General features: G+C 42.9%; 6 non-coding genes across 6 annotated transcripts; 2 read left to right on the forward strand and 4 right to left on the reverse strand.

The window, feature by feature from the left end:
* Positions 1-7,553: 7,553 nt before the first annotated feature.
* Positions 7,554-7,640, forward strand: trnay-aua (transfer RNA tyrosine (anticodon AUA)). The gene is given in 2 exon segments: positions 7,554-7,590; positions 7,605-7,640. It is a non-coding gene; the product is annotated as a tRNA-Tyr (tRNA).
* A 519-nt stretch (positions 7,641-8,159) lies between these two features.
* On the reverse strand, positions 8,160-8,231 carry trnaw-cca (transfer RNA tryptophan (anticodon CCA)). Its single transcript has one exon. It is a non-coding gene; the product is annotated as a tRNA-Trp (tRNA).
* A 3,827-nt stretch (positions 8,232-12,058) lies between these two features.
* On the reverse strand, positions 12,059-12,131 carry trnar-ccu (transfer RNA arginine (anticodon CCU)). The gene has a single exon. It is a non-coding gene; the product is annotated as a tRNA-Arg (tRNA).
* A 1,800-nt stretch (positions 12,132-13,931) lies between these two features.
* Positions 13,932-14,004, reverse strand: trnar-ccu (transfer RNA arginine (anticodon CCU)). The gene has a single exon. It is a non-coding gene; the product is annotated as a tRNA-Arg (tRNA).
* Positions 14,005-24,229: 10,225 nt separating this feature from the next.
* trnay-gua (transfer RNA tyrosine (anticodon GUA)) lies at positions 24,230-24,316 on the reverse strand. The gene is given in 2 exon segments: positions 24,230-24,265; positions 24,280-24,316. It is a non-coding gene; the product is annotated as a tRNA-Tyr (tRNA).
* Positions 24,317-24,881: 565 nt separating this feature from the next.
* trnaw-cca (transfer RNA tryptophan (anticodon CCA)) lies at positions 24,882-24,953 on the forward strand. The gene has a single exon. It is a non-coding gene; the product is annotated as a tRNA-Trp (tRNA).
* Positions 24,954-26,681: the final 1,728 nt, after the last annotated feature.

Here is a 26,681-nt window from a genome sequence, read left to right on the forward strand (position 1 = left end):
ACCCAAATAATCAACGCACTAGATCTGGTTCCTGAATTCGGTTAATAGTCCCAAGGGTAACGTAAAATCTTGGCAAATGTACTTTCTCCTTTTATGCTCCTAAGGCTTGGAATGATGACAACCTTCCAACTTTGAGTACTTTTAAACATATTCTGTATAATGTCTTAAAGGATACATGTAATTGTTTTTTATGATCTGATTTAGTAATTTTGGTGGTATTGTGTTTTCTGATCTTCTTTGCGAAACTTTATGTGCTGCTGTTTTGACCAGGTCTCACTGGAAGAAGAGATAGTACTGTCTCAATGTGATCTCCTGGCTAAATAAAGGAAATAATAATAATAATAAAAAGTGTCTTCAGTGTGAGAAGAGTTTCACACGTCAAAGCAGCCTGATCCGTCATTTGCAAACTCATTCGGGAAAGAAACTTCCGTTTTTTTTATGCAAGAAGAGGTTTAGAAAATGGAGCAATTTGTACAATCATCTACACAATCATTTTGAAATACATTCAATTGTAGTCAAAGTACTAAAATGTTGTTTTTCACCAGACTTACAGAACAATCATGTCACTCTATTCCATGTGTGGATTTCTATGAATCAAAATATTAGTCAAACTTTTACCTTGCTGGGAAAAGCAACAATGTAACTGGAAGATTATAAATGAATTGACATAAACTGAACAAAATGACATGTTCCCATTGATTTTAAATGTATTCTAGCTTATTGTTTAGTCAATTTAATGTTGTAATATGTTTACGTTTATGGACTTTATTAGGAGAAGCATGAAAATATTATTCTAGTTTGTGCAGGTCTTTTTTATAATCTGCACAGTTCATTCTTTGTTGTGCTTCCATTAGCCTGGATGTACAGTAGATTAATTTGCTACAATAAACAATCCTAAGCAGCTGGCCTTCATTAATTTTTTTGTTAATTATACATTGAAAAAAGTGTTTAAAAAAATTATTAAATGGTTGTACTCAACAGTAACATTTTCATACCCCTCCTCTGTCTATGCACAAATAGCTTCTTATCAACCCATTATATTTATTTTTTTGTTGGCTACCCAGCCAAGCTACATTTTACAACTCATCACTTTTAGCACATACATCAAACACTTCATGTAATTCTATTTGTACAGCATTTTTTCTGTTGCCAAATTACAAGGTTCTGCATTTTTTAACACAGACTACTCACACACACACACACACACAAACAAAAAACTCTTCACTCTTTGCACTTTCAGCTCCTACAATCTCAGTCAAAGTCAGTACTTTAAGAACATATCAGCTTTCGCATTTATTTCGTCACGTGGTCCACTTCTTTTTGTTCAATTTATAGCCTTATATCATTTTTACCTTCATAGTATCAGAGATGAGAATTAATTGAAAGTTCTTTAATAAAATCCACAAAGGGTAATCCAGACAGGAACATACATCCAACACAACACAAAGACATTTAAAACTGGACAAAAAGGAAGGGCCAAGCAGGAACCTAAATACACAGGATAATTAAACATGATAAATAAATACATGACTGAGAATGGATACATCGACACCGCTATCCAGAAAGGTGGGATTCCAGGCTTCTCTGGATGTCTGGAACACACTGGAGTTCTCAGTCAGATGATCCGGGAGACCAAGGCCAGCAATGGCAACCTGACCGTTGTTTGGCTGGACTTGGCTAATGCATACGGATCAATCCCTCATACCCTCATCCATGCAGCACTAGACCATTACCTCATCCCTCAGCACATCAAGGGATTGATCATCAGTTACTTTGGCGGAATCCAGCTACGATTCAAGACAGGCCACTTCACCACCCAATGGCAAAACCTGGAAAAAGGGATCGTAACTGGCTGTACAATCTCCCCCATCCTCTTCATCATGGGAATGAACCTCATAATAACAGCCGCTGGGAAGGAAGCCCGAGGCCCAAAAATGCAATCGGGCATCCGACAACCCCCAATAAGAGGTTACATGGACGACCTTACTGTGACGACCACAACCCATGTGGAGGCAAGGTGGGTACTAACTGCCCTGGACCACATGGCAACGTGGGCTAGAATGAAGTTTAAGCCAAAGAAATCCAGGTACATGGTGATGAGAAAAGGTAAATTAACAAACAGAGTCACGCTGCATGTGCAAGGGGAAGTGATTCCATCGATAAAGGAAAATCCAATTAAGTGCCTCGGGAAGTGGTTCGATGATTCACTCACCAACAGGAACAACATCAGCAGTACAGAGAAGCAGGCAGAGGAATGGTTGAAGAAGATCGAAAAATCAGGGCTCCCGGGGAAGTTCAAAGCATGGCTGTACCAACATGGATTGCTGCCAAGACTCATGTGGTTGTTAACGGTGTATGAAGTTCCCATGACAAGCGTCGAAGGAGTGGAGAGAAAGATCAACAAGCACCTTCGGAGGTGGCTAGGAATCCCTCCAAGCTTCACTTCAGTAGGCCTTTACATAAGATCAGGGCAGCTCCAACTTCCTCTGTCATCCGTGGTGGAGGAATTTAAGGTAGCAAAGTGCAGAGTCATAATGACATACAGAAACTCCCAGGATGAACAAGTCAGGCAGGCAGGTATCCTTACAAGATCAGGACGCAAGTGGGCAGCTGACTCATCTGTTGCACAAGATGAAAGTATGTTGAAGCTACGTGACATCATGGGAACGCCATGCATGGGAAGACAGGGTCTTGGAACTTCCCATATCCAGCAATGGGGGAAGGCTGGATCCACGGATAGAAGGGCCATGATCCAGGAGGAGGTACGGAACCTGGAGGAGGAAGGACGAAGGGCAAGGGCTGTGGAGCTAGCGTCCCAGGGAGCATGGACCAAGTGGGACCTACCCAAGAGGAAGATCACATGGGGAGATCTGTGGAGATTGGAACCATTCCGCATCTCATTTATGTTATGGTATGACACACTTCCAACTCCGACAAACCTGCACAAGTGGGGCTTAAGAGAGGACCCATCGTGCAAGCTTTGTGGGGAGAGGGGTACCATGGCACACATCCTGTCAGGGTGTAAAACAGCACTTGCCCAAGGCAGATACAGGTGGCGCCATGACAAGGTGCTCATGACACTCGCTAACACCCTGGAGCAAGAGACACGCAAGAAACACCAACCACATGGGAGAGCAACACCATCAATCAAGTTTGTAAGAGCGGGTCAAAAGCCACCAACCACAGTAACAACAAGAACCAATCTGCTGCAAAAGGCCCAATCATGGGAAATGAAGGTAGACCTGAGGGAAAGACTGCAATTCCCCCCGGTCGTCCAGACAACCCTGAGGCCAGATGCAGTGCTGTGGTCTGAAGAAAAAAAAAAAAAAAAAAGATTATCCTCATAGAACTTACAGTCCCATGGGAAGAGGGTTGTGAACAAGCGTTTGAGAGAAAGAGCGCCAAATACCAGGACCTCTTGCATGACTGCAGGGGGAAAGGTTGGCAGGCATGGCTCTTCCCAGTCGAGGTCGGCTGTAGAGGATTCCCCGCCCAGTCAGTATGGAGGATGCTTACAGCCATTGGGGTGATGGGGAGGGAGAGAAAGATGACTGTTCGCAGGATGGGGGAGGCAGCAGAGAGAGCTTCTTGCTGGTTATGGAGCAGGAGGGAGGAGCTTAGCTGGAAGCCAGGGGGAGTTGATGGGCAGTGATTTGGCCACCACTGCTGACCCACCAATGTTGAGGGTGTTGCGGTTCAGGGTTGAAACACCCGATGATCGTTGGATACCGCCTGATGACATCAACTCTTCCTGGCTAAGGCTACATTCACCAAAAGTGAATGAAGGAGAAGCATCTTTGGATGTAATTGTAATCAAACTCAGGTGCAGCAGGGAATAATCAATTAACTAAACTAAACAGATATGGAAAATAAATTGCACTATTGTACCTAAATATGAAACAAACCTCACATTAAAGCATTTATATAAACTCTTTCCTTGTACTTGTGACATCTACATACTGTATATCAAAACCGTCAAATATACATGTGTAGTATGGTGGCCCCTTTAAGTACATCACGTACCTATATAGGAGGAGGTTGTTACATGTCTCCTAGTGTTTCTTCTCCTTGTACTGTCATTTTTTGACAGTACAAGGCAGTATGTACCCTGCATTCCTATTTCATTAAATACTCTGTTTAATTGTTACTCTGGGCTCCTTGTCATTCCCTCTGACTCTTCATTCCCAGCAACTAGGGATGTAACGGTATCAAAACTTCACGGTACGGTAATACCTCGGTATGAATGGCACGGTACGGTATTTATTGAATCATTTACAGGAAAAACAAAACTAATTAAGAGACTCGAAAAAAGTACCAGAAGTGTTTATTAAACAGTTTACATGAACACTGAACATATCAATGGCATACAAATTAGCCATCTATCTGTAAACTTTGAAACAGAAACTTAAATTTTTCAATTTTAGTAACAAAAAATTATTAAAGCATGTAAAAAACAGTCAAATCAGTTTAGCTGAATGAGTTGTCTGAATCTAGTTGTCTGCTTGAAATAAGATTTTTTTTCTTACCCCATTGGCAGATTATTTAGCTTGTTTTAAACAAAAACTCACTTAATTTTGACTTGTTTTTACTAAAAACAAGACAATAATTTTTACTTGTCTAGAAAATCCTTCTTGATTTAAGAATTTTGAGATATTTTGGCTGGAAACAAGACAAAATTCTAAGTAAGAAAAGCATTTTTTGCAGTGCAGTAGGCTCTCATGCCTTTCTTTCGCATTAAATCTTTATTAAAAACAATCCTTTAAAGAACTTTTCTACCTGGACAAGTGCATCTATTATGTTGCCTAGTTTATTTAAAACTGCACCTTTCCTTATTTTAAACATAGCCAAAAAGCCACGTGTTGACTGTGAAACACAGTAGACTTCATTTATATGCATTTATGGTACATTTCCGTGTCAATCCATGTTAATTTTTACAGCGAACAATGCACTGTAACATTAATTCAGCGCATACAGCGCAGCAAAAAATAGACTCGGTGCCGAAACGATGGCTGCACTGCTGCAAAGGCACCGCTTCTAGGACGTACTGCCGGACAGCAACCGCGTGCAGTGTGAACGCTCTAATCCGTTAACATGGGTGCTGAAAAGAATACGTAACGCATACGCACTGCAGACGGAGCACGTTCGACCGTTTCCATCTCTTTTCCTTGCTGCTACAGTCTGTAGCGACAACAGACCGCAAAAGATGATGGCCACGCCTGGGCTGATGGGAAATGTAGTTCCCGCTACCTCCCGTTCGCTCCATTCGCCTGAGCAAACTTTTCTCAGAAGACCTATCGTTTTATCGAGTCATGCGACCACGGTAGTATCGAAAAAATGTGTTATTGCGGTATGACGGTATTTACAATACCGTTACATCCCTACCAGCAACCGTAACAGAAGACAGCACCAATAAAATTATGACAGAGGCTGAGGACAGGCTGTGGGGACTAATGGTGCATTCACACTGCACACTTTGTCTGCGTCAGGCAACGCTCCCAACGCATCTAGTTTGACGCATGTACGTTGAAGCTGGCAACGCTTGCTTTTTGGTGCGTTCACACCGCACACGTCAGGCAACGCACCCAACGCATCTAGTTTTTTGCACACTTCCCCTAAATAAACCATAGCAAACTATTGGGACTGGACATTTTGGGATCCTCTGTTGACCATGTTTCCCTAGCTAACGAAATGGGAAATAATTACGTTGAGAAAAGATTTGATAACGCCGACATCCCCGATCTCTTCAGCGATCTTCATCCAAGCAAGTTCCTTTACATTCCTGTCTTTATACAACCACGAGGGCGGATCATACAATTATCTGCGATTGCAGACGGCTACAATGAGCACTATATATATGTAATATAATTAAATTGAAAATGATTTTTTCTCCGCTCCCGCTTCATTCAAGATACCTGTGGTGACGTCGCTACAGTGAGACGCTCTGATTGGTTGACGCACTGCGTCAAGTGCGTCAAGTCCGTCAAAAGTTCAGCTAGCTGAACTTCTGCGTTGCTTGCGTTTGCTGCGTTGACGCTTGAAACGCAGGTAACGATTGAAAAGTTGATGGATCCAACGGACACAACGCAACGCAGAGCCTCTGACGGACTCAACCATTTACTTTACATGTAATCTTGCCGCAACTGACGCTTGACATTTGGGGCGGTGTGAACGCAGCATAAGGCAGAGGGGTGATGTTTTTTTTTTGTTTTTTTTTAGTGATCTGAAACCTGCTCAACAGATGAATCCTGCTGATGTTTACTTGAGTCTCTTCAAACTGTTTTTCTCTGAGAGCGCTTTACCAACTTCAGATGTTCAACTACACTGGTATTCTAGTGTAAAAACAAGTGACTACTGATGAGTTTATCAATCACTTAAATATCATTTATTTGTTTCATTTGTTGAACAGAACTCAGAAAAAGTTTTCAGAAGTTTTCCACATATCTGTGGTTAGATCAGGGTGCTCAATAATGTTTCTTTGACCTTCATTATGCATGTTTTGATTATACTTTGTTGTAAATAAATACAAATAATATAATACTCCATTCTTTGAATCTTCTCACATTGTTCCTTTCCTAATACTAACAGTAGTAATAATGGGCCATTAGGGCAGGGCTCTTTGTCTCTCAGGTGTGAATTGCTAAATATTCATGGCTCATTGCCATTCCTTTGAATATTCCCTTTCAAACACAAAACATGTTTTAGAAAATGTATATCAATATATTGTTTTCTATGAACGAGTGAACAAGATAATTTCACATCATTTGGTTGACAAAAATCTAGCCTACGACATCTAATTCTTAAAAGTAGTGTGAACAAATATTCTGTATGTGTTTCATGGCCTTATTTCAGTGACTTCAAAACTTTAGTTTTTCACTTACCACGCATAAACGTTATTTTCTCAAAAACACAAATGTACATTTCATGTTGCTTAAATATTATTGTAGCCCAATTTGTGCTAATTGCAATGTAATCGAATTTTAGCAATTAATATGTTTTTAAGATGAAGGAGTGGACTTCTGAATCGAGCTTGAACTCCATAATAATAATAATTATTATTAGAATTAGCAGGTAAAACATATATATTAGTAGTTACAGACTATGGTAAGAATCGTCTGACCTCAAGGTGATTTGGAGCCAGACACTCTACCGTTGCACTACAAGATAGCGTAAAAATTATTTAGTGTTTCATGCTTAAGCACTTTGATAAACTATGCAAATCAGCTAGTCTTTACACTCACAAAGTCAAGAACAGATCGCTTGACCTCAACATAATTGGAACACGCAACCCCCCGATGCGGGGTCAGGTGCACTACCATCGCGGCCATGAGGTCGAGAGAACAAGTCGGCGTTCCTTGCTTAATTGCTTTGATTCAATTTGCAAATCAGTCACGGTAAAGGGCTGTAGACTTTATACTATGGATGTCAAGAAGAGATCAACTGATGTGATTGGAACATGCAACCGCCTGATCTAGATTCAGCCATGCTACCGTTGTACCCCTAGACACCACAAACCTATCTGGTGTTTCCTGCTTAAGCCACCTTTTGTCACCTTGCCTTCGATAGCTCAGCTGGTAGAGTGGAGGACTATATATGATAAATTGGCTATCCTTAGGTCGCTGGTTCGATTCTGGCTCGAAGGAGCTGGCTTTTAAATTCGGCACGTAGATGTTTCCACGATTTCTTCAGAGATTGCAGGGCAAGATATGAAAAAGTAACACATCAAGAGGCAGATCTGTCACAGTACACAATGACAGGAATGCTTATTACATGAGATCTCAGGCTTAATAAAAATAACAGGTCAAGATACAAATCTATCACAGTACACCGGTGGTTTTCAATCCTGATCCTGGTGACCCCCTGCTCTGGGCTGTGTTTCCCAAAAGCATTGCAATCCTTAATACAACGTAGACGCATTGAAACCATTAGAGTTACAATCAACTTAGGGTTACGATGACTCTGGAAAACACGGCCCTGCATATTTTGTCTGTCTCCTTTTTCTGACACAACCGGATGAGTTCATGGAGCACTTCTCCTAACGAGCTAATGATCTGAATCAGGTGTGTTTAATAAGGGAGACATACAGAACGGTGGGATTGGAAACCACTGCAGCACACAATGACAGGACCTCTTTTCACATTAGAAGTCAACAAGAAATCACGTGACCCCGACGTGATTTGAACACGCAACCTTCTGATCTGGAGTCAGACGCACTACCGTTGCGCCACGAGGTCCTGAACCCAGAGGTGATGTATTTTGCTTAACCGCATTGACACAGAATGCAAATCAGTAAATATACGGTGCTCAAGGAACATTCTTGATGTTGGACTTCATACTCAGGAGATCAAAACAGATCATCTGACCTCAAGGTGATTTGGGGCCAGACGCGCTACCGTTGCGCCACGAGGTCCTGAACCCAGAGGTGATGTATTTTGCTTAACCGCCTTGACACAGAATGCAAATCAGTAAATATATGGTGCTCAAGGAACATTCTTGATGTTGGACTTCATACTCAGGAGATCAAAAACAGATCGTCTGACCTCAAGGTGATTTGGGGCCAGACGCGCAACCGTTGCGCCACGAGGTCCTGAACCCAGAGGTGATGTATTTTGCTTAACCGCCTTGACACAGAATGCAAATCAGTAAATATACATTGCTCAAGGAACAATCTTGATATTGGACTTCATACTCAGGAGATCAAAAACAGATCGTCTGACCTCAAGGTGATTTGGAGCCAAGCACTCTACCGTTGCACTACAAGATAGCGGAAAAATTATTTAGTGTTTCATGCTTAAGCACTTTGATAAACTATGCAAATCAGCTAGTCTTTACACTCACAAAGTCAAGAACAGATCGCTTGACCTCAACATAATTGGAACACGCAACCTTCCGATCAGGGGTCAGGCGCACTCTGTTTTCTCGGCCACGAGGTCAAGAAAACAAGTCGGCGTTCCTTGCTTAATTGCTTTGATTCAATTTGCAAATCAGTCACGGTAAAGGGCTGTAGACTTTATACTATGGATGTCAAGAAGAGATCAACTGATGTGATTGGAACATGCAACCGTCTGATCTGCATTCAGCCATGCTTCCGTTATACCCCAAGACATCACAAACCTATTCGGTGTTTCCTGCTTAAGCCACCTTTTGTGTCACCCTGCCTTCGATAGCTCCCAGCAAGCTTCCGCTGCGCCACTCTGCTTTCCTTGACGAGAGTACCATACGCCGGTCTTTTCAAAACCACTTGAGCCTGGCACACATTTCTAACTAGTCTATTATGTATGAATTTTTTTGCAAATTACAACAAGTTTACCAGTTGCATTGTTGTTTCTTTAAGCAGCACCTAGGCACATATAAAAGCGAAAAAAGCTTAGCAGAGGATGGTTTCAATCCATCGACCTCTGGGTTATGGGCCCAGCACGCTTCCGCTGCGCCACTCTGCTTGCCTTGATGTAGAGCCCGTGCACTGGTCTTTTCAACATAACTTGATTCTTGCACACATTTCTTTTTTTTTCTTTTCTTTTTTTTATTGGACAAATATCAGTAATACACAATTGTTAAAGATCAAAAGGTCCTCCATATTTTTTACATACAAGGTTAAACAAAAATTATCTACATCTGCAAATATTAAGTATACACAGGTATATATTATCATGCAATACAGTGTTCTTGGTCTTACTATACAAGCATATACAACCTGAATATACATATAAAAGTGTCTATTTCAACATACAGAAAAGAAAACAAAACAACACTAACACCCCATCCACCCCTTCCGTCTGCTATATAAGCGATTCTTGAAGCACTTGGGCACAAATAAAAGTGAAACAAGCTTAGCAGAGGATGGTTTCGATCCATCGACCTCTGGGTTATGGGCCCAGCACGCTTCCGCTGTGCCGCTCTGCTCGCCTTGATGTAGAGCCCATGCACTGGTCTTTTCAACATAACTTGATTCTTGCACACATTTCTAACTTGTCTTGCAGCACCTGGGCACATATAAAAGTGACACAAGCTTAGCAGAGGAAGGTTTTGATCCATCGACCTCTGGGTTATGGGCCCAGCACGCTTCCGCTGCGCCACTCTGCTTGACTTGATGTAGAGCTCGTGCACTGGTCTTTTCAACATAACATGATTCTTGCACAAATTTCCAACTTGTCTTGAAGCACTTGGGCATGAATAAAAGTGAAACAAGCTTAGCAGAGGATGGTTTCGATCCATCGACCTCTGGGTTATGGGCCCAGCACTCTTCCGCTGCGCCACTCTGCTTGACTTGATGTAGAGGTCGTGCACTGGTCTTTTCAACATAACATGAATCTTGCACACATTTCTAACTTGTCTTGAAGCACTTGGGCACAAATAAAAGTGAAACAAGCTTAGCAGAGGATGGTTTCGATCCATCGACCTCTGGGTTATGGGCCCAGCACGCTTCCGCTGCGCCACTCTGCTTGACTTGATGTAGAGCTCATGCACTGGTCTTTTCAGCATAACATGATTCTTGCACAAATTTCTAACTTGTCTTGAAGCACTTGGGCACAAATAAAAGTGAAACAAGCTTAGCAGAGGATGGTTTCGATCCATCGACCTCTGGGTTATGGGCCCAGCACGCTTCCGCTGTGCCACTCTGCTTGACTTGATGTAGAGGTTGTGCACTGGTCTTTTCAACATAACATGAATCTTGCACACATTTCTAACTTGTCTTGAAGCACTTGGGCACAAATAAAAGTGAAACAAGCTTAGCAGAGGATGGTTTCGATCCATCGACCTCTGGGTTATGGGCCCAGCACGCTTCCGCTGCGCCACTCTGCTTGACTTGATGTAGAGCTCATGCACTGGTCTTTTCAGCATAACATGATTCTTGCACAAATTTCTAACTTGTCTTGAAGCACTTGGGCACAAATAAAAGTGAAACAAGCTTAGCAGAGGATGGTTTCGATCCATCAACCTCTGGGTTATGGGCCCAGCACGCTTCCGCTGTGCCACTCTGCGTGACTTGATGTAGGGCTCGTGCACTGGTCTTTTCAACATAACATGATTCTTGCACAAATTTCTAACTTGTCTTGAAGCACTTGGGCACGAATAAAAGTGAAACAAGCTTAGCAGAGGATGGTTTCGATCCATCGACCTCTGGGTTATGGGCCCAGCACGCTTCCGCTGCGCCACTCTGCTTGACTTGATGTAGAGCTCGTGCACTGGTCTTTTCAACATAACATGAATCTTGCACACATTTCTAACTTGTCTTGAAGCACTTGGGCACAAATAAAAGTGAAACAAGCTTAGCAGAGGACGGTTTCAATCCATCGACCTCTGGGTTATGGGCCCAGCACGCTTCCGCTGCGCCACTCTGCTTGATTTGATGTAGAGCTCATGCACTGGTCTTTTCAACATAACATGATTCTTGCACAAATTTCTAACTTGTCTTGAAGCACTTGGGCACAAATAAAAGTGAAACAAGCTTAGCTGAGGATGGTTTCCATCCATCGACCTCTGGGCCCAGCACGCTTCCGCTGTGCCACTCTGCTCGCCTTGATGTAGAACCCATGCACTGGTCTTTTCAACATAACTTGATTCTTGCACACATTTCTAACTTGTCTTGCAGCACCTGGGCACATATAGAAGTGAAACAAGCTTAGCAGAGGATAGTTTCGATCCATCGACCTCTGGGTTATGGGCCCAGCACGCTTCCGCTGCACCACTCTGCTCGCCTTGATGTAGAGCCCGTGCACTGGTCTTTTCAAAATAACTTGATTCTTGCACACATTTCTAACTTGTCTTGCAAGACCTGGGCACATATAAAAGTGAAACAAGATTAGCAGAGGATGGTGTCGATCCATCGACCTCTGGGTTATGGGCCCAGCACGCTTCCGCTGCGCCACTCTGCTCACCTTGATGTCGAGCCAGTACACTGGTCTTTTCAGCATCACTTGATTCTGACACACATTTCTAACTTGTCTTGCAGCACCTGAGCACATATAAAAGTGAAACAAGATCAGCAGAGGATGGTGCGATCCATCGACTTCAGGGTTATGGGCCCAGCACGGCTTCGTTGCGCCACTCTGCTGAAAGTCACCCCAGATGGGACTCGAACCCACAATCCCTGGCTTAGGAGGCCAGTGCCTTATCCATTAGGCCACTGGGGCTGTCATGCAGCTGCTTACTTTTTCTTTTAGGTCTTCATCTCATTCAGCTTCTGGATGAACAACTTTTGTGAGAGGACCAAGTGACTTTAGGTTTTCACAAACAGGTTCTGAACATTTCTCTTTTTTGGGGGCTCTGTCATATATACAAGCTCAGAAGTCTTAGCAGAGGAAGGTTTCGATCCATTGACCTCTGGGTTATGGGTCCAGCACGCTTACACTGCGCCACTCTGCTTGACTTGATGTAGAGCTCGTGCACTGGTCTTTTCAACATAACATGATTCTTGCACAAATTTCTAACTTGTCTTGAAGCACTTGGGCACATATAAAAGTGACACAAGCTTAGCAGAGGATGGTTTTGATCCATCGACCTCTGGGTTATGGGCCTAGCACGCTTCCGCTGCGCCACTCTGCTTGACTTGATGTAGAGCTTGTGCACTGGTCTTTTCAACATAACATGATTCTTGCACAAATTTCTAACTTGTCTTGAAGCACCTGGGCACAAATAAAAGTGAAACAAGCTTAGCAGAGGATGGTTTCGATCCATCGACCTCTGGGTTATGGGCCCAGCACGCTTCCGCTGCGCCACTCTGCTTGTCTCGATGTAAAGCCTGTGCACTGGTCTTTTCAACATAACTTGAATCTTGCACACATTTCCAACTTGTCTTGCAGCACCTGGGCACATATAAAAGTGACACAAGTTTAGCAGAGGATGGTTTCGATCCATCTACCTCTGGGTTATGGGCCCAGCAAGCTTCCGCTGCGCCACTCTGCTTTCCTTGAAGAGAGAACCATACGCCGGTCTTTTCAAAACCACTTGAGCCTGGCACACATTTCTAACTAGTCTATTATGTATGAATATTTTTGCAAATTACAACAAGTTTACCAGTTGCATCGTCGTTTCTTTGAGCAGCACCTGGGCACATATGAAAGCGAAAAAAGCTTAGCAGAGTATGGTTTCTATCCTTCGACCTCTGGGTTATTGGCCCAGCACGCTTCCGCTGCGCCACTCTGCTTGTCTTGATATAGAGCCTGTGCGCTGGTCTTTTCAACATAATATGATTCTTGCACATATTTCTAACTTGTCTTGCAGCACTTGGGCACATATAAAAGTGAAACAAGATTAGCGGAGGATGGTTTCGATCCATCGACCTCTGGGTTATGGGCCCAGCACGCTTCCGCTGCGCCACTCTGCTTTCCTTGAAGAGAGAACCATACGCCGGTCTTTTCAAAACCACTTGAGCCTGGCACACATTTCTAACTAGTCTATTATGTATGAATATTTTTGCAAATTACAACAAGTTTACCAGTTGCATCGTCGTTTCTTTGAGCAGCACCTGGGCACATATGAAAGCGAAAAAAGCTTAGCAGAGTATGGTTTCGATCCTTCGACCTCTGGGTTATTGGCCCAGCACGCTTCCGCTGCGCCACTCTGCTTGTCTTGATATAGAGCCTGTGCGCTGGTCTTTTCAACATAACATGATTCTTGCACATATTTCTAACTTGTCTTGCAGCACTTGGGCACATATAAAAGTGAAACAAGATTAGCAGAGGATGGTTTCGATCCATCGACCTCTGGGTTATGGGCCCAGCACGCTTCCGCTGCGCCACTCTGCTCACCTTGATGTAGAGCCCGTACACTGGTCTTTTCAACATCACTTGATTCTGGCACACGTTTCTAACTTGTCTTGCAGCACCTGAGCACATATAAAAGTGAAACAAGATTAGCAGAGGATGGTTTCGATCCATCGACTTCTGGGTTATGGGCCCAGCACGCCTTCGTTGCGCCACTCTGCTGAAAGTCACCCCAGATGGGACTCGAACCCACAATCCCTGGCTTAGGAGGCCAGTGCCTTATCCATTAGGCCACTGGGGCTGTCACGCGGCTGTTTCCTTTTTCTTTTAGTTCTTCATCTCATTCAGCTTCAGGATGAACAATTTTTGTGAGAGGACCAAGTGACTTTAGGTTTTCACAAACAGGCTCTGAACATTTCTCTTTTTTCGGGGCTCTGTCATATATACAAGCTCAGAAGTCTTAGCAGAGGAAGGTTTCGATCCATTGACCTCTGGGTTATGGGCCCAGCACGCTTCCGCTGCGCCACTCTGCTTGACTTGATGTAGAGCTCGTGCACTGGTCTTTTTAACATAACATTAATCTTGCACAAATTTCTAACTTGTCTTGAAGCACTTGGGCACATATAAAAGTGACACAAGCTTAGCAGAGGATGGTTTTGATCCATCGACCTCTGGGTTATGGGCCTAGCACGCTTCCGCTGCGCCACTCTGCTTGACTTGATGTAGAGCTTGTGCACTGGTCTTTTCAACATAACATGATTCTTGCACAAATTTCTAACTTGTCTTGAAGCACCTGGGCACAAATAAAAGTGAAACAAGCTTAGCAGAGGATGGTTTCGATCCATCGACCTCTGGGTTATGGGCCCAGCACGCTTCCGCTGGGCCACTCTGCTTGTCTCGATGTAAAGCCTGTGCACTGGTCTTTTCAACATAACTTGAATCTTGCACACATTTCCAACTTTTCTTGCAGCACCTGGGCACATATAAAAGTGACACAAGTTTAGCAGAGGATGGTTTCAATCCATCGACCTCTGGGTTATGGGCCCAGCAAGCTTCCGCGGCGCCACTGTGCTTGTCTTGATATAGAGCCTGTGCACTGGTCTTTTCAACATAACATGATTCTTGTACATATTTCTAACTTTTCTTGCAGCACTTGGGCACATATAAAAGTGAAACAAGCTTAGCAGAGGATGGTTTCGATCCATCGACCTCTGGGTTACGGGACCAGCACGCTTCCGCTGCGCCACTCTGCTCACCTTGATGTAGAGCCCGTACACTGGTCTTTTCAACATCACTTGATTCTGGCACACATTTCTAACTTGTCTTGCAGCACCTGAGCACATATACAAGTGAAACAATCTTAGCAGAGGATGGTTTCAATCCATCGACTTCTGGGACCAGCACGCTTCCGCTGCGCCACTCTGCTTGACTTGATGTAGAGCTCGTGCACTGGTCTTTTCAACATAACATGATTCTTGCACAAATTTCTAACTTGTCTTGAAGCACTTGGGCACAAATCAAAGTGAAACAAGCTTAGCAGAGGATGGTTTCGATCCATCTACCTCTGGGTTATGGGAACAGCACGCTTCCGCGGCGCCACTGTGCTTGTCTTGATATAGAGCCTGTGCACTGGTCTTTTCAACATAACATGATTCTTGTACATATTTCTAACTTTTCTTGCAGCACTTGGGCACATATAAAAGTGAAACAAGCTTAGCAGAGGATGGTTTCGATCCATCGACCTCTGGGTTACGGGACCAGCACGCTTCCGCTGCGCCACTCTGCTCACCTTGATGTAGAGCCCGTACACTGGTCTTTTCAACATCACTTGATTCTGGCACACATTTCTAACTTGTCTTGCAGCACCTGAGCACATATACAAGTGAAACAATCTTAGCAGAGGATGGTTTCAATCCATCGACTTCTGGGCCCAGCACGCTTTCGCTGCGCCACTCTGCTGAAAGTCACCCCAGATGGGACTCTGTTTTGCTCGTTCATTCTCGTGAGTGTGTACATTCCACCGCAAGCGCACGTGAGCCTGGCGTTACAGAAACTCGCTGATCACATCACAGAGACAGAACAACAACACCCGGACTCTGTTTTAATCATTCTTGGGGATTTTAATAGAGCAAATCTCTCCCGTGAACTTCCAAAATACAGACAGCACATCACATGTCCGACCAGAGATAGAAATATATTGGACCACTGTTACACCACAATAAGGAATGCATATCACTCTGTCTCACGGGCAGCTTTGGGACTTTCTGATCACTGCCTGGTTCATCTTATACCAACCTACAGGCAACAACTTAAATCTGCTAAACCTGTAGCAAAGTCTGTAAAGAGATGGACCAACGAAACAGAGCGGGCTTTACAAGCCTGTTTCGAATGTACTGATTGGAGTGTTTTTGAAGCTGCTGCTACTGATCTGGACGAGCTTACAGAGACTGTTACTTCATATATCAGTTTCTGTGAGGATTTATGCATTCCTACCAGGACTCGCTTAACTTACAACAACGACAAACCATGGTTCACTGCAAAACTCAGACAGCTTCATCATGTCAAAGATGATGCTTACAGGAAAGGGGACAAAGTCTTGTATAAAGAGGCCAAATACACACTGGAAAAGGAGATCAAAGTGGCAAAGAGAAATTATTCCGAAAAGATAAGGAACCAATTTCATTCCAGTGACTCTTCATCAGTGTGGAAAGGTCTAAAACACATCACCAATTACAAGACCTCATCCCCCAGCACTTTGCAGAATCAGCAACTGGCAGACGATCTGAACAAGTTCTATTGTCGGTTTGAAAAGACACCATTTACACCTCCAACATCACCCCTCTCCCCCACTCCTGCAACTCCCATTCAAATCAGTGAAGATGAGGTACGCAAGGTCTTCAAAAAGAACAAAAGAAGAAAGGCACCAGGCCCTGACGGTGTCACACCAGCCTGTCTGAAAACCTGTGCAGATCAGCTGGCACCCATTTTCTCACAGATCTTCAATAGGTCTTTGGAGTTGTGTGAAGTCCCCGCCTCTCTGAAACGCTCGGAAATCATCCCCATTCCAAAGAAACCCAAAATAACAGGACTTAACTACTACAGACCTGTGGCGCTAACATCTGTCGTCATGAAGTCGTTTGAGAAACTGGTTCTGGCTTATCTGAAGGACATCACCAGACCCTCACTGGACCCCCTGCAGTTTGCTTATCGTGCAAACAGGTCTGTAGATGATGCAGTGAACATGAGTCTACATTTCATACTGCAGCATCTGGACAAATCAGGGACTTACGCGAGGATCCTGTTTGTGGACTTCAGTTCAGCCTTCAACACTATCATCCCAAACCTCCTCCTGCCCAAACTAACTCAGCTCTCTGTGCCCACATCAGTCTGTCAGTGGATCAACAGCTTCCTGACAGACAGGCAGCAGCTAGTGAGGCTAGGAAAATTCTCATCCAGCACCCGTACTATCAGCACTGGCGCCCCTCAGGGTTGTGTCCTCTCCCCACTGCTCTTCTCCCTGTATACAAATGACTGTACCTCCAAAGACCCCTCTGTCAAGCTCCTGAAGTTTGCAGACGACACCACACTTATCGGCCTCATTCAGGACGGTGACGAGTCTGCTTACAGACAGGAGGTAAAAGAGCTGGCTGTCTGGTGCAGTCATAACAACCTGGAGCTCAACACGCTCAAAACTGTGGAGTTGATCATAGACTTCAGGAAAACCCCCCCTGCTCTCCCCCCACTCACCATCATGAACAGCACTGTAAACACAGTGGAGTCATTCAGGTTCCTTGGAAATACCATCTCTCAGGACCTGAAGTGGGACATTCACATAGACTCCATTGTGAAAAAGGCCCAGCAGAGGCTGTACTTCCTCCGCCAGCTGAGGAAACTCAACCTGCCACAGGAACTGCTGAAACAGTTTTACTCTGCCATCATTGAATCCGTCCTCTGCACTTCAATTACCATCTGGTTCAGCTCAGCTACAAATTCTGATCTCAGAAGACTACGTCGGATAGTCCGGACTGCTGAGCGAATCATTGGTACAACCCTCCCTACCCTTCAAGATCTGTACTTATCCAGAGTACGAAAAAGGGCTGCCAAAATTACTCTGGACCCCTCACATCCAGCACACTCACTTTTTGAACTGTTACCATCCGGTCGGCGCTACAGAGCACTGAGCACTAGAACGACCAGACACCGAAACAGTTTCTTTCCTCAGGCAATCCATCTCATGAACACTTGATCGTGGAACATACAACACTATACATTCTTTATTCATTTTTCCGTTATTTATTTAAAGCACATACTTACTTCCATTCAAATGTCTTTGCTATTTTTGCACATTGTCTGTCTTGTATACCTCTATATTGTTCTTTTTATAATATGTATCGTCTTGTCACTGTCATTCTGTAGCACTGTGGAGCTCTGTCACAAAAACAAATTCCTAGTATGTGCAAACATACCTGGCAATAAAGCTCATTCTGATTCTGATTCTGACTCGAACCCACAATCCCTGGCTTAGGAGGCCAGTGCCTTATCCATTAGGCTACCTGGAGCAGGATCGTCTTTTTCCACGGCCGTCTCCTCGTCCAATCGCCGATCTCGACGTCCATTGTGAGAATGGACGAGAGCCAGTCGCGTTGCTCGCCATCCATTGTGAGAATGGACGAGAGCCAATCGCGTCGCTCGCGGTCCATTGTGAGAATGTACGAGAGCCAATCGCACCGCTCGAGCTCCATTGTTGAGAGCCACTCACCGCGCTTAGTTTCATTCTAAGTCAGGTTCAAAAATCAGACGAACGGAATATAGGATAACTTTTCAAAGTAAGTAATACATGTTTTCTACTTTCTTCCTCTCTGTTTACAATGTTCTTAATTGGTAACTCGTTACGTTTCCGTCCGTCGTTCATCCGTGTTTGGTGTTCACAAACTTTTGAGTCACGAATTGCCCATAATGAAACACTGTTTAAATGTAATCTAACTTTCTAAAGTCCATTTACTCGTTCTTAAGTTCGATTTAAATGGGGGAAAAACGCGTTTCAGCTGTAAATGCAGTCATCCCTTATGACAATTTACCTTGTTTTTACTATAGTAAAAGCGTAGTAACCATGTTGTGTTTTTGGCTGATCGATTACAACTGTATGAACACAGTCTTACTATAAATGAAAATCTGAATGAACAGCAACAACAAAAAACGTGCTTGTGTTTGTCGTCATTTACCATGGCTTTACTATAGTGAAAGTGTAGTAATCATGTTTTCTTTTCATTACTTGCCTATAATCTCACATATTAAACACAATTGTGCCTGTAATCCTACTTATTAAACTCAGTTTACTTGTTCTTTAAGTGTAAACACAGTCTTACCATAAATAAAAATATGAATGAAAAAAAAACAAGTCATTTACCATGCTTTTACTATAGTTAAAGTGTAGTAATCATGTTTTGTTTCCATGATTTGTCTATAATCTCACATATAAAACACAATTTGCCTGTAATTTTGCATAGTAAACACATCTATTCTATTTAAAGTTTGATTTGGATTTAAAAAATATGTTTAGTTGTAGACATTGTCATTTCTAATTAACATTTAATGTGATTTTGCTGTGTGAATGTAGTAATCAAGTTTTGTGTTTGCAGATGGATTACTATTTATATAAACAGATGCAAGTGCTACAAATAATAATTTAAATGAAAATGCAATGTTATATAGACATCCCTTACAAAAATTAATGAATAAAAATAAATGTTCTTTGTTCTTTCTTTTTTTTCTCAGATTGATTATCATATGTATAACCACAGCTTTTAACTAACAATGTACTTTATTTTACATTGTCATTAATACATGCTATATGTAGTTACTATAGTAATAACAGTAAATTATGCATAATTGGATGCAACTAACTGTAAACCAAACAAAACAATAATCTTATCCCTATCGTAACTGCATGTAGTAATTTCATATTCAAATACTTATATGTATAATTGTAGTGTAACATCTTTAATTAAATGTGTAACCTTGTTTTGCTTTATTAGCAATAAAATAATGTTTAATTGTTGTAATGGGTGCCATTATTTAGTCAGCTTGAATATATATTGTTGTATCATTATAAAAAAATTAAAAACATTTGTGTAGTTGTCCAATACCTGCAAAATGCACATTACTAACTATTTTTTCCCTATTATATTTAGATGAGCATTAAGCCAAAGAGCCACAAGATTCATTCAGTATTAAAGATATAATAAGTTACATAAAAGAGAAAAATATGAAAGGGTATGTGATAAGTCTTGATTTTGAAAAAGCTTTCGACAGGGTGGAGCATCAGTTTTTATTTGAGATTTTAAAGATATTTGGTTTTGGAGAGAATTTTATAAAGTGGATAAGAATTTTATATAAAGGTGTGGTGACTAGAATCAAGTGTAACGGCTTTTTAACTCAGAGTTCTAAACTTACAAGGTCTGTCAGACAAGGGTGCCCCCTTTCAGCCCTATTATACTCTCTGGTGGCAGAGCCCTTGGGTCTTGCTATAATGAAAAATAAGGATGTAAGAGGAATAGAAATTGATGGCAGAGGGCAGGAGAATAGTATCTTTCAGTATGCAGATGACACAACTTTAATAATAAGAGATCTAAAGAGCGTCAAAGTGGCAATGGAAGTGGTTCAGGAATACTGCAGTAGATCAGGAGGGAAAGTGAATCAGGATAAAACTGTGTACATGAGATTTGGTGAAGCTACTATTTTAAAAGATGTTTTTACTTTTCAAGAAGTTAGAGAAGTGAAAATTTTAGGAGTTTTAATGGGGCACGATGACAGGGAAACGAATGACATTATGTGGGAAGAGTTTTTAGGAGCCATTGAAAGAAGGTTGAATTTATGGAAACTGAGAAACTTGTGCTTGAAAGGGAAGGTTCTAGTATTAAATGTTTTAATGGTGTCGAAGCTATGGTACATTTTACATGTTGCATGCATGCCACTTTGGGTTGAGAAAAGGCTAAAGAAAAGTTTTATGGATTTTTTATGGGAAAAGAAGCCACCGAGAATATCATATGATACCCTTATAGGGGTGGCTGAGAAGGGAGGTTTGGGGCTTTTAGACGTAGCACTGAGGAAGAAAAGTTTATGTCACGTGTGTAGAAGGAGATCTGGGTCCAGATGCAGGGAAGAGTGAATTTATTATAAATAATAATAAAACAAACAAAACCAAAGGGCCAACACGGCACAACACTACTGGAACTTAAGACAAAAGCAAGACAGATTCAAACACAGACCGAACTCAAAACAATCCAAACAATGCAAACTCAACGAGTGGTGGGTGAGTGAAGACTAATATAGTCTGTGTGTGATGGGGAACAGCTGTGTAATCAGAGTGACAGGTGTGTGAGATGAGGCATGGAGTGTGGAGGGAATAGAACAGCGACCTCCGGTGGAGGAGGAAAAACCCACAGCCCAGAGTCATGACAGTACCCCCTCCCCACGGAACGGCTCCCAGACGTTCCACGAGTCTGGAGGGTGGAGGAACGGGGGAAGGCAAACCAGGGGGAGGGACGGCGGGCCAGGCCCGTGCAGCGGAGTCACGCGAGCAGGCCTTGTTGCCAGCGGAGCCTCAGGGGACGTCGCCGCGTCAGGCACGGAGATAACGGACGTCGCCGCGTCAGGCACGGAGATAGCGGACGTCGCCGCGTCAGGCACGGAGATAGCGGACACCGCAGCACCAGGCACGGAGACAGCGTACACCGCCACGTCAGGAACGGAGACAGCGGTCACTGCCGCGTCCGGAACAGAGAGCACGGTCACCGCCGCGTCCGGAACAGAGAGAGCGGTCACCGCCGCGTCCGGAACAGAGAGAGCGGTCACCGCCGCGTCCGGAACAGAGAGAGCGGTCACCGCCGCGTCCGGAACAGCGAGCGCGGCCAGCGGGTCCGGAACAGAGAGCACGGCCACCGCCGCATCCGGAACAGAGAGAGCGGTCACCGGCGCGTCCGGAACAGAGAGAGCGGTCGCCCTCTCTTGAAAAAACGCCTCTGCCCTCACCATAAAGTAGGGCCGTATCCGCGCCGCCTCAGCGCTAATGGCGTCCATCGCCGCCAAACAGGCGTAGATGGTGTTGAAGCGAGCGACCGATGCTGCCTCGAAAGAAATCTCCCCCGCTGGACCCACTGTAGGAGTTTGCATTCTGTCACGTGTGTAGAAGGAGATCTGGGTCCAGATGCAGGGAAGAGTGAATTTATTATAAATAATAATAAAACAAACAAAACCAAAGGGCCAACACGGCACAACACTACTGGAACTTAAGACAAAAGCAAGACAGATTCAAACACAGACCGAACTCAAAACAATCCAAACAATGCAAACTCAACGAGTGGTGGGTGAGTGAAGACTAATATAGTCTGTGTGTGATGGGGAACAGCTGTGTAATCAGAGTGACAGGTGTGTGAGATGAGGCATGGAGTGTGGAGGGAATAGAACAGCGACCTCCGGTGGAGGAGGAAAAACCCACAGCCCAGAGTCATGACAGTTTAAGAGTCAAAATGGTGAAAATTTTTTTAAATGAAAATATTGACACGTCTGGAAAAAAACTATGATGTACTTTTTAAGCAAATGTGGGAATTTTAATTTGGGAGAGAACATTTTATGGATGAAGACAAAAAATTGGATGTGCAAAGATCTGCCTAACTTTTACAAAGAACTCTTAAGTGCCTGGGGAGAGTTTTTGAAACATGTGCAGTATGTGCCTAAAGGAAGAGATGATATTTTAAATCAACCATTGTTTTTAAACAGGAGCATTGTCAATGAAGGAAAGGAATTGTTTTTTAAGATATGGTGTGATGTGGGGATTGTCAAAGTGAGAGATGTGTTTTACGAGTTTCAAAAAGGTTTTTTACCAGTTCAGTTTGTCATTGATGCAATGGAGGATGAGAAGGAGGACTACATTAAGAAAGAGATTGCGAAACAGTATGGTATTATCAAAAGTGCAATACCAAAAAACTGGGTTAAGATAATAGAAAGTGGTGAACCTGGTATAAGAGAAAAGGAGGTGTATGCAATGGTTGATGGAAAATTGTGTATTTTTAATGAATGTACTGTCAAAAGATTTGATGGTATTTTTAGAGATGCAGCTTTTAAGAAACCCAATGCTAATGACTACTGGCTACAGAAATACGAGGGCCTGAGAGAAGAGAACATATGGAGCAACATGAAAGGGAACTTTGTTGAGACGAAACTGGCAAACTCTGAATTTTTAATCAGACACAGGGCTATCTTCACAGATGTTCTTCTGCACAAAATCGGAAGAGAGGAAAGCCCCACGTGTAAAGTCTGCAAATGCGAGGACGAAAGCTTCTCTCACCTATTTTCATATTGCAGAGAGCTGGACTCTTTTTACATGAGCTGCAAAGCATTACTTGAGAGACTTAAAGGAGGAAACTTTGAAAATGGAATGGAATGGGATAAAACAAGAATGTTAGGAGTACGCAATCACTGCAAAAATGGGAAAATTGTAAACTTGCTTGTCATGCTTATGAAGAGTGCGGTGTGGGAAAGGAGGATGATAGCGAAAAGGGAAAATACAGTCACAAATGTAGTAAACATTTTAAAATGTAAGGCAGAAAAATATTTTAAATGCTTGCACTGTTATTTTAAGAATATGGACAAGCTTGTTGATTTTTACAGTGTTTTTAATGATGATGTCTGTAAGGCCTTCCAAGATTTTAAGTGGCGAATGCCAGGGGATCAGGGTTGATTTTATGGGAGTTTAAAGAAGAATATGTGTGAGGTATGTTTTTTTGTTGTTGTTGTTGGTGTTTGTTGTTGTTGAGATTCTTTTACTTTTAGGTTTTTACAACATTGTTTATTAGTGGTAAAACATCTAAAGGTACTCTCCCCATGGCTTTTAATGTTAGTTTTTATTCTCTGTGAATGTAAATGATTTTTTCTATAATAAAGTAAAAAAAAAAAAAAGCGCGTCTGACTCCAGATCAGAAGGTTGCGTGTTCAAATCACGTCGGGGTCACGTGATTTCTTGTTGACTTCTAATGTGAAAAGAAGTCCTGTCGTTGTGTGCTGCAGTGGTTTCCAATCCCACCGCTCTGTATGTCTCCCTTATTAAACACACCTGATTAAGATCATTAGCTAGTTAGGAGAGAGCTCCATGAGCTCATCTGGGTGTGTCAGAAAAAGGAGACAGACAAAAATGCAGGGCCGCGTCTTCCAGAGTCATCGTAAGCCTAAGTTGATTGCAACTCTATTGGTTTCAATGCGTCTACGTTGTATGAAGGATTGCAACGCTTTTGGGAAACACAGCCCAGAGCAGGGGGTCCCCAGGATCAGGATTGAAAATCACCAGTGTACTGTGATAGATTTGTATCTTGACCTGTAATTTTTATTAAGCCTGAGATCTCATGTAATAACCATTCCTGTCATTGTGTACTGTGACAGATCTGCCTCTTGACGTGTTGCTTTTGCATATCTTGCCCTGCAATCTCTGAAGAAATCGTGGAAACATCTACGTGCCGAATTCAAAAGCCAGCTCCTTCGAGCCGGAATCGAACCAGCGACCTAAGGATAGCCAATGTATCATCTACAGTCCTCCGCTCTACCAGCTGAGCTATCGAAGGCAGGATGACAAAAGGTGGCTTAAGCAGGAAACACCAGATAGGTTTGTGGTGTCTTGGGGTACCAGGGTAGCTTGGCTGAATCCAGATCAGACGGTTGCATGTTCCAATCACATCAGTTGATCTCTTCTTGACATCCATAGTATAAAGTCTACAGCCCTTTACCGTGACTGATTTGCAAATTGAATCAAAGCAATTAAGCAAGGAACGCCGACTTGTTTTCTCGACCTCGTGGCCGCAACAGAGTGCGCCTGACCCCGGATCGGGAGGTTGCGTGTTCCAATTATGTTGAGTTCAAGCGAACTGTTCTTGACTTTGTGAGTGTAAGGACTAGCGGATTTGCATAGTTTATCAAAGTGCTTTAGCATGAAACACTAAATAATTTTTCCGCTATCTTGTAGTGCAACGGTAGAGTGTCTGGCTCCAAATCACCTTGAGGTCAGACGATCTGTTTTTGATCTCCTGAGTATAAAGTCCAACATCAAGAGTGTTCCTTGAGCACCGTATATTTACTGATTTGCATTCTGTGTCAAGGGGGTTAAGCAAAATACATCACCTCTGGGTTTAGGACCTCGTGGCGCAACGGTAGCGCGTCTGACTCCAGATCAGAAGGTTGCGTGTTCAAATCACGTCGGGGTCCCGTGATTTCTTGTTGACTTCTGATGTGAAAAGAAGTCCTGTCGTTGTGTGCTGCAGTGGTTTCCAATCCCACCGCTCTGTATGTCTCCCTTATTAAACACACCTGATTAAGATCATTAGCTAGTTAGGAGAGAGCTCCATGAGCTCATCTGGGTGTGTCAGAAAAAGGAGACAGACAAAAATGCAGGGCCGCATCTTCCAGAGTCATCGTAAGCCTAAGTTGATTGCAACTCTATTGGTTTCAATGCGTCTACGTTGTATGAAGGATTGCAACGCTTTTGGGAAACACAGCCCAGAGCAGGGGGTCCCCAGGATCAGGATTGAAAATCACCAGTGTACTGTGATAGATTTGTATCTTGACCTGTTATTTTTATTAAGCCTGAGATCTCATGTAATAAGCATTCCTGTCATTGTGTACTGTGACAGATCTGCCTCTTGACGTGTTACTTTTGCATATCTTGCCCTGGAATCTCTGAAGAAATCGTGGAAACATCTATGTGCCGAATTCAAAAGCCAGCTCCTTCGAGCTGGAATCGAACCAGCGACCCAAGGATAGCCAATGTATCATCTACAGTCCTCCGCTCTACCAGCTGAGCTATCAAAGGCAGGATGACAAAAGGTGGCTTTAGCAGGAAACACCAGATAGGTTTGTGGTGTCTTGGGGTACAGTGTTGCCAGATTGGAAATGTCCAAGTATCGTACCAGAAGCTCAAAATTATCGTATTTGGGAGAAAATTATCATATTTAAGTCAAACGTTCAAAATAAAGATCGGCTATTTATCTAGATGTTACAGCTATTGTCCTTTTCAGCACTCATTTTCTATACCTTATTGTAATGATAAAAACTAATTATCTTACCCGAGTCAAACGTTCAAAATACAGCTATTTATCTAGATGTTACAGCTATTTATCCTTTTCAGCACTCAATTTCTATACTTTATTTTTAAACTAACAACCTCAGTTTTGAAACAACTGACCTAAGTGCGACAGGAACGTTAACTTGTGCTCGTGAGAGAGAGCCATTCTCCACGATGATTGGTTGAGAAGACGTAAGATTGGATGCGTAACACCACGTTCACGTCTCCTCACAATCATGAAGGTAGACGTAGGATCCACACAACTACATCTTTGAGAATAGAAGCTCTATAATTACAGCGACCATGGTGTCACAAAATTCAGAAATTATCGTACATTGTGGTATTATTGTTCGTACATCGTACAGAGGTCAAAATTATGGTACAAATACGATAATTATCGTACGTCTGGCAACACTGTTGGGGTACAGCGGTAGCTTGGCTGAATCCAGATCAGACGGTTGCAGGTTCCAATCACATCAGTTGATCTCTTCTTGACATCCATAGTATAAAGTCTACAGCCCTTTACCGTGACTGATTTGCAAATTGAATCAAAGCAATTAAGCAAGGAACGCCGACTTGTTTTCTTGACCTCGTGGCCGCGACAGAGTGCGCCTGACCCCGGATCGGGAGGTTGCGTGTTCCAATTAAGCTGAGGTCAAGCGAACTGTTCTTGACTTTGTGAGTGTAAAGACTAGCGGATTTGTATAGTTTATCAAAGTGCTTTAGCATGAAACACTAAATAATTTTTCCGCTATCTTGTGGAGCTTGTTTTTCTTTAGAAATCTCTATCTAATTATTACTCTCTGCTGTTTAAAGTATTTAAAAACAGTTTTACTCCCAACAGACTTGTGAAATTATCCGTCACACTAATC

The sequence above is a fragment of the Garra rufa genome, chromosome 1 (genome assembly GCF_049309525.1).
Source record: "Garra rufa chromosome 1, GarRuf1.0, whole genome shotgun sequence".
NCBI lineage: Eukaryota > Metazoa > Chordata > Actinopteri > Cypriniformes > Cyprinidae > Garra > Garra rufa.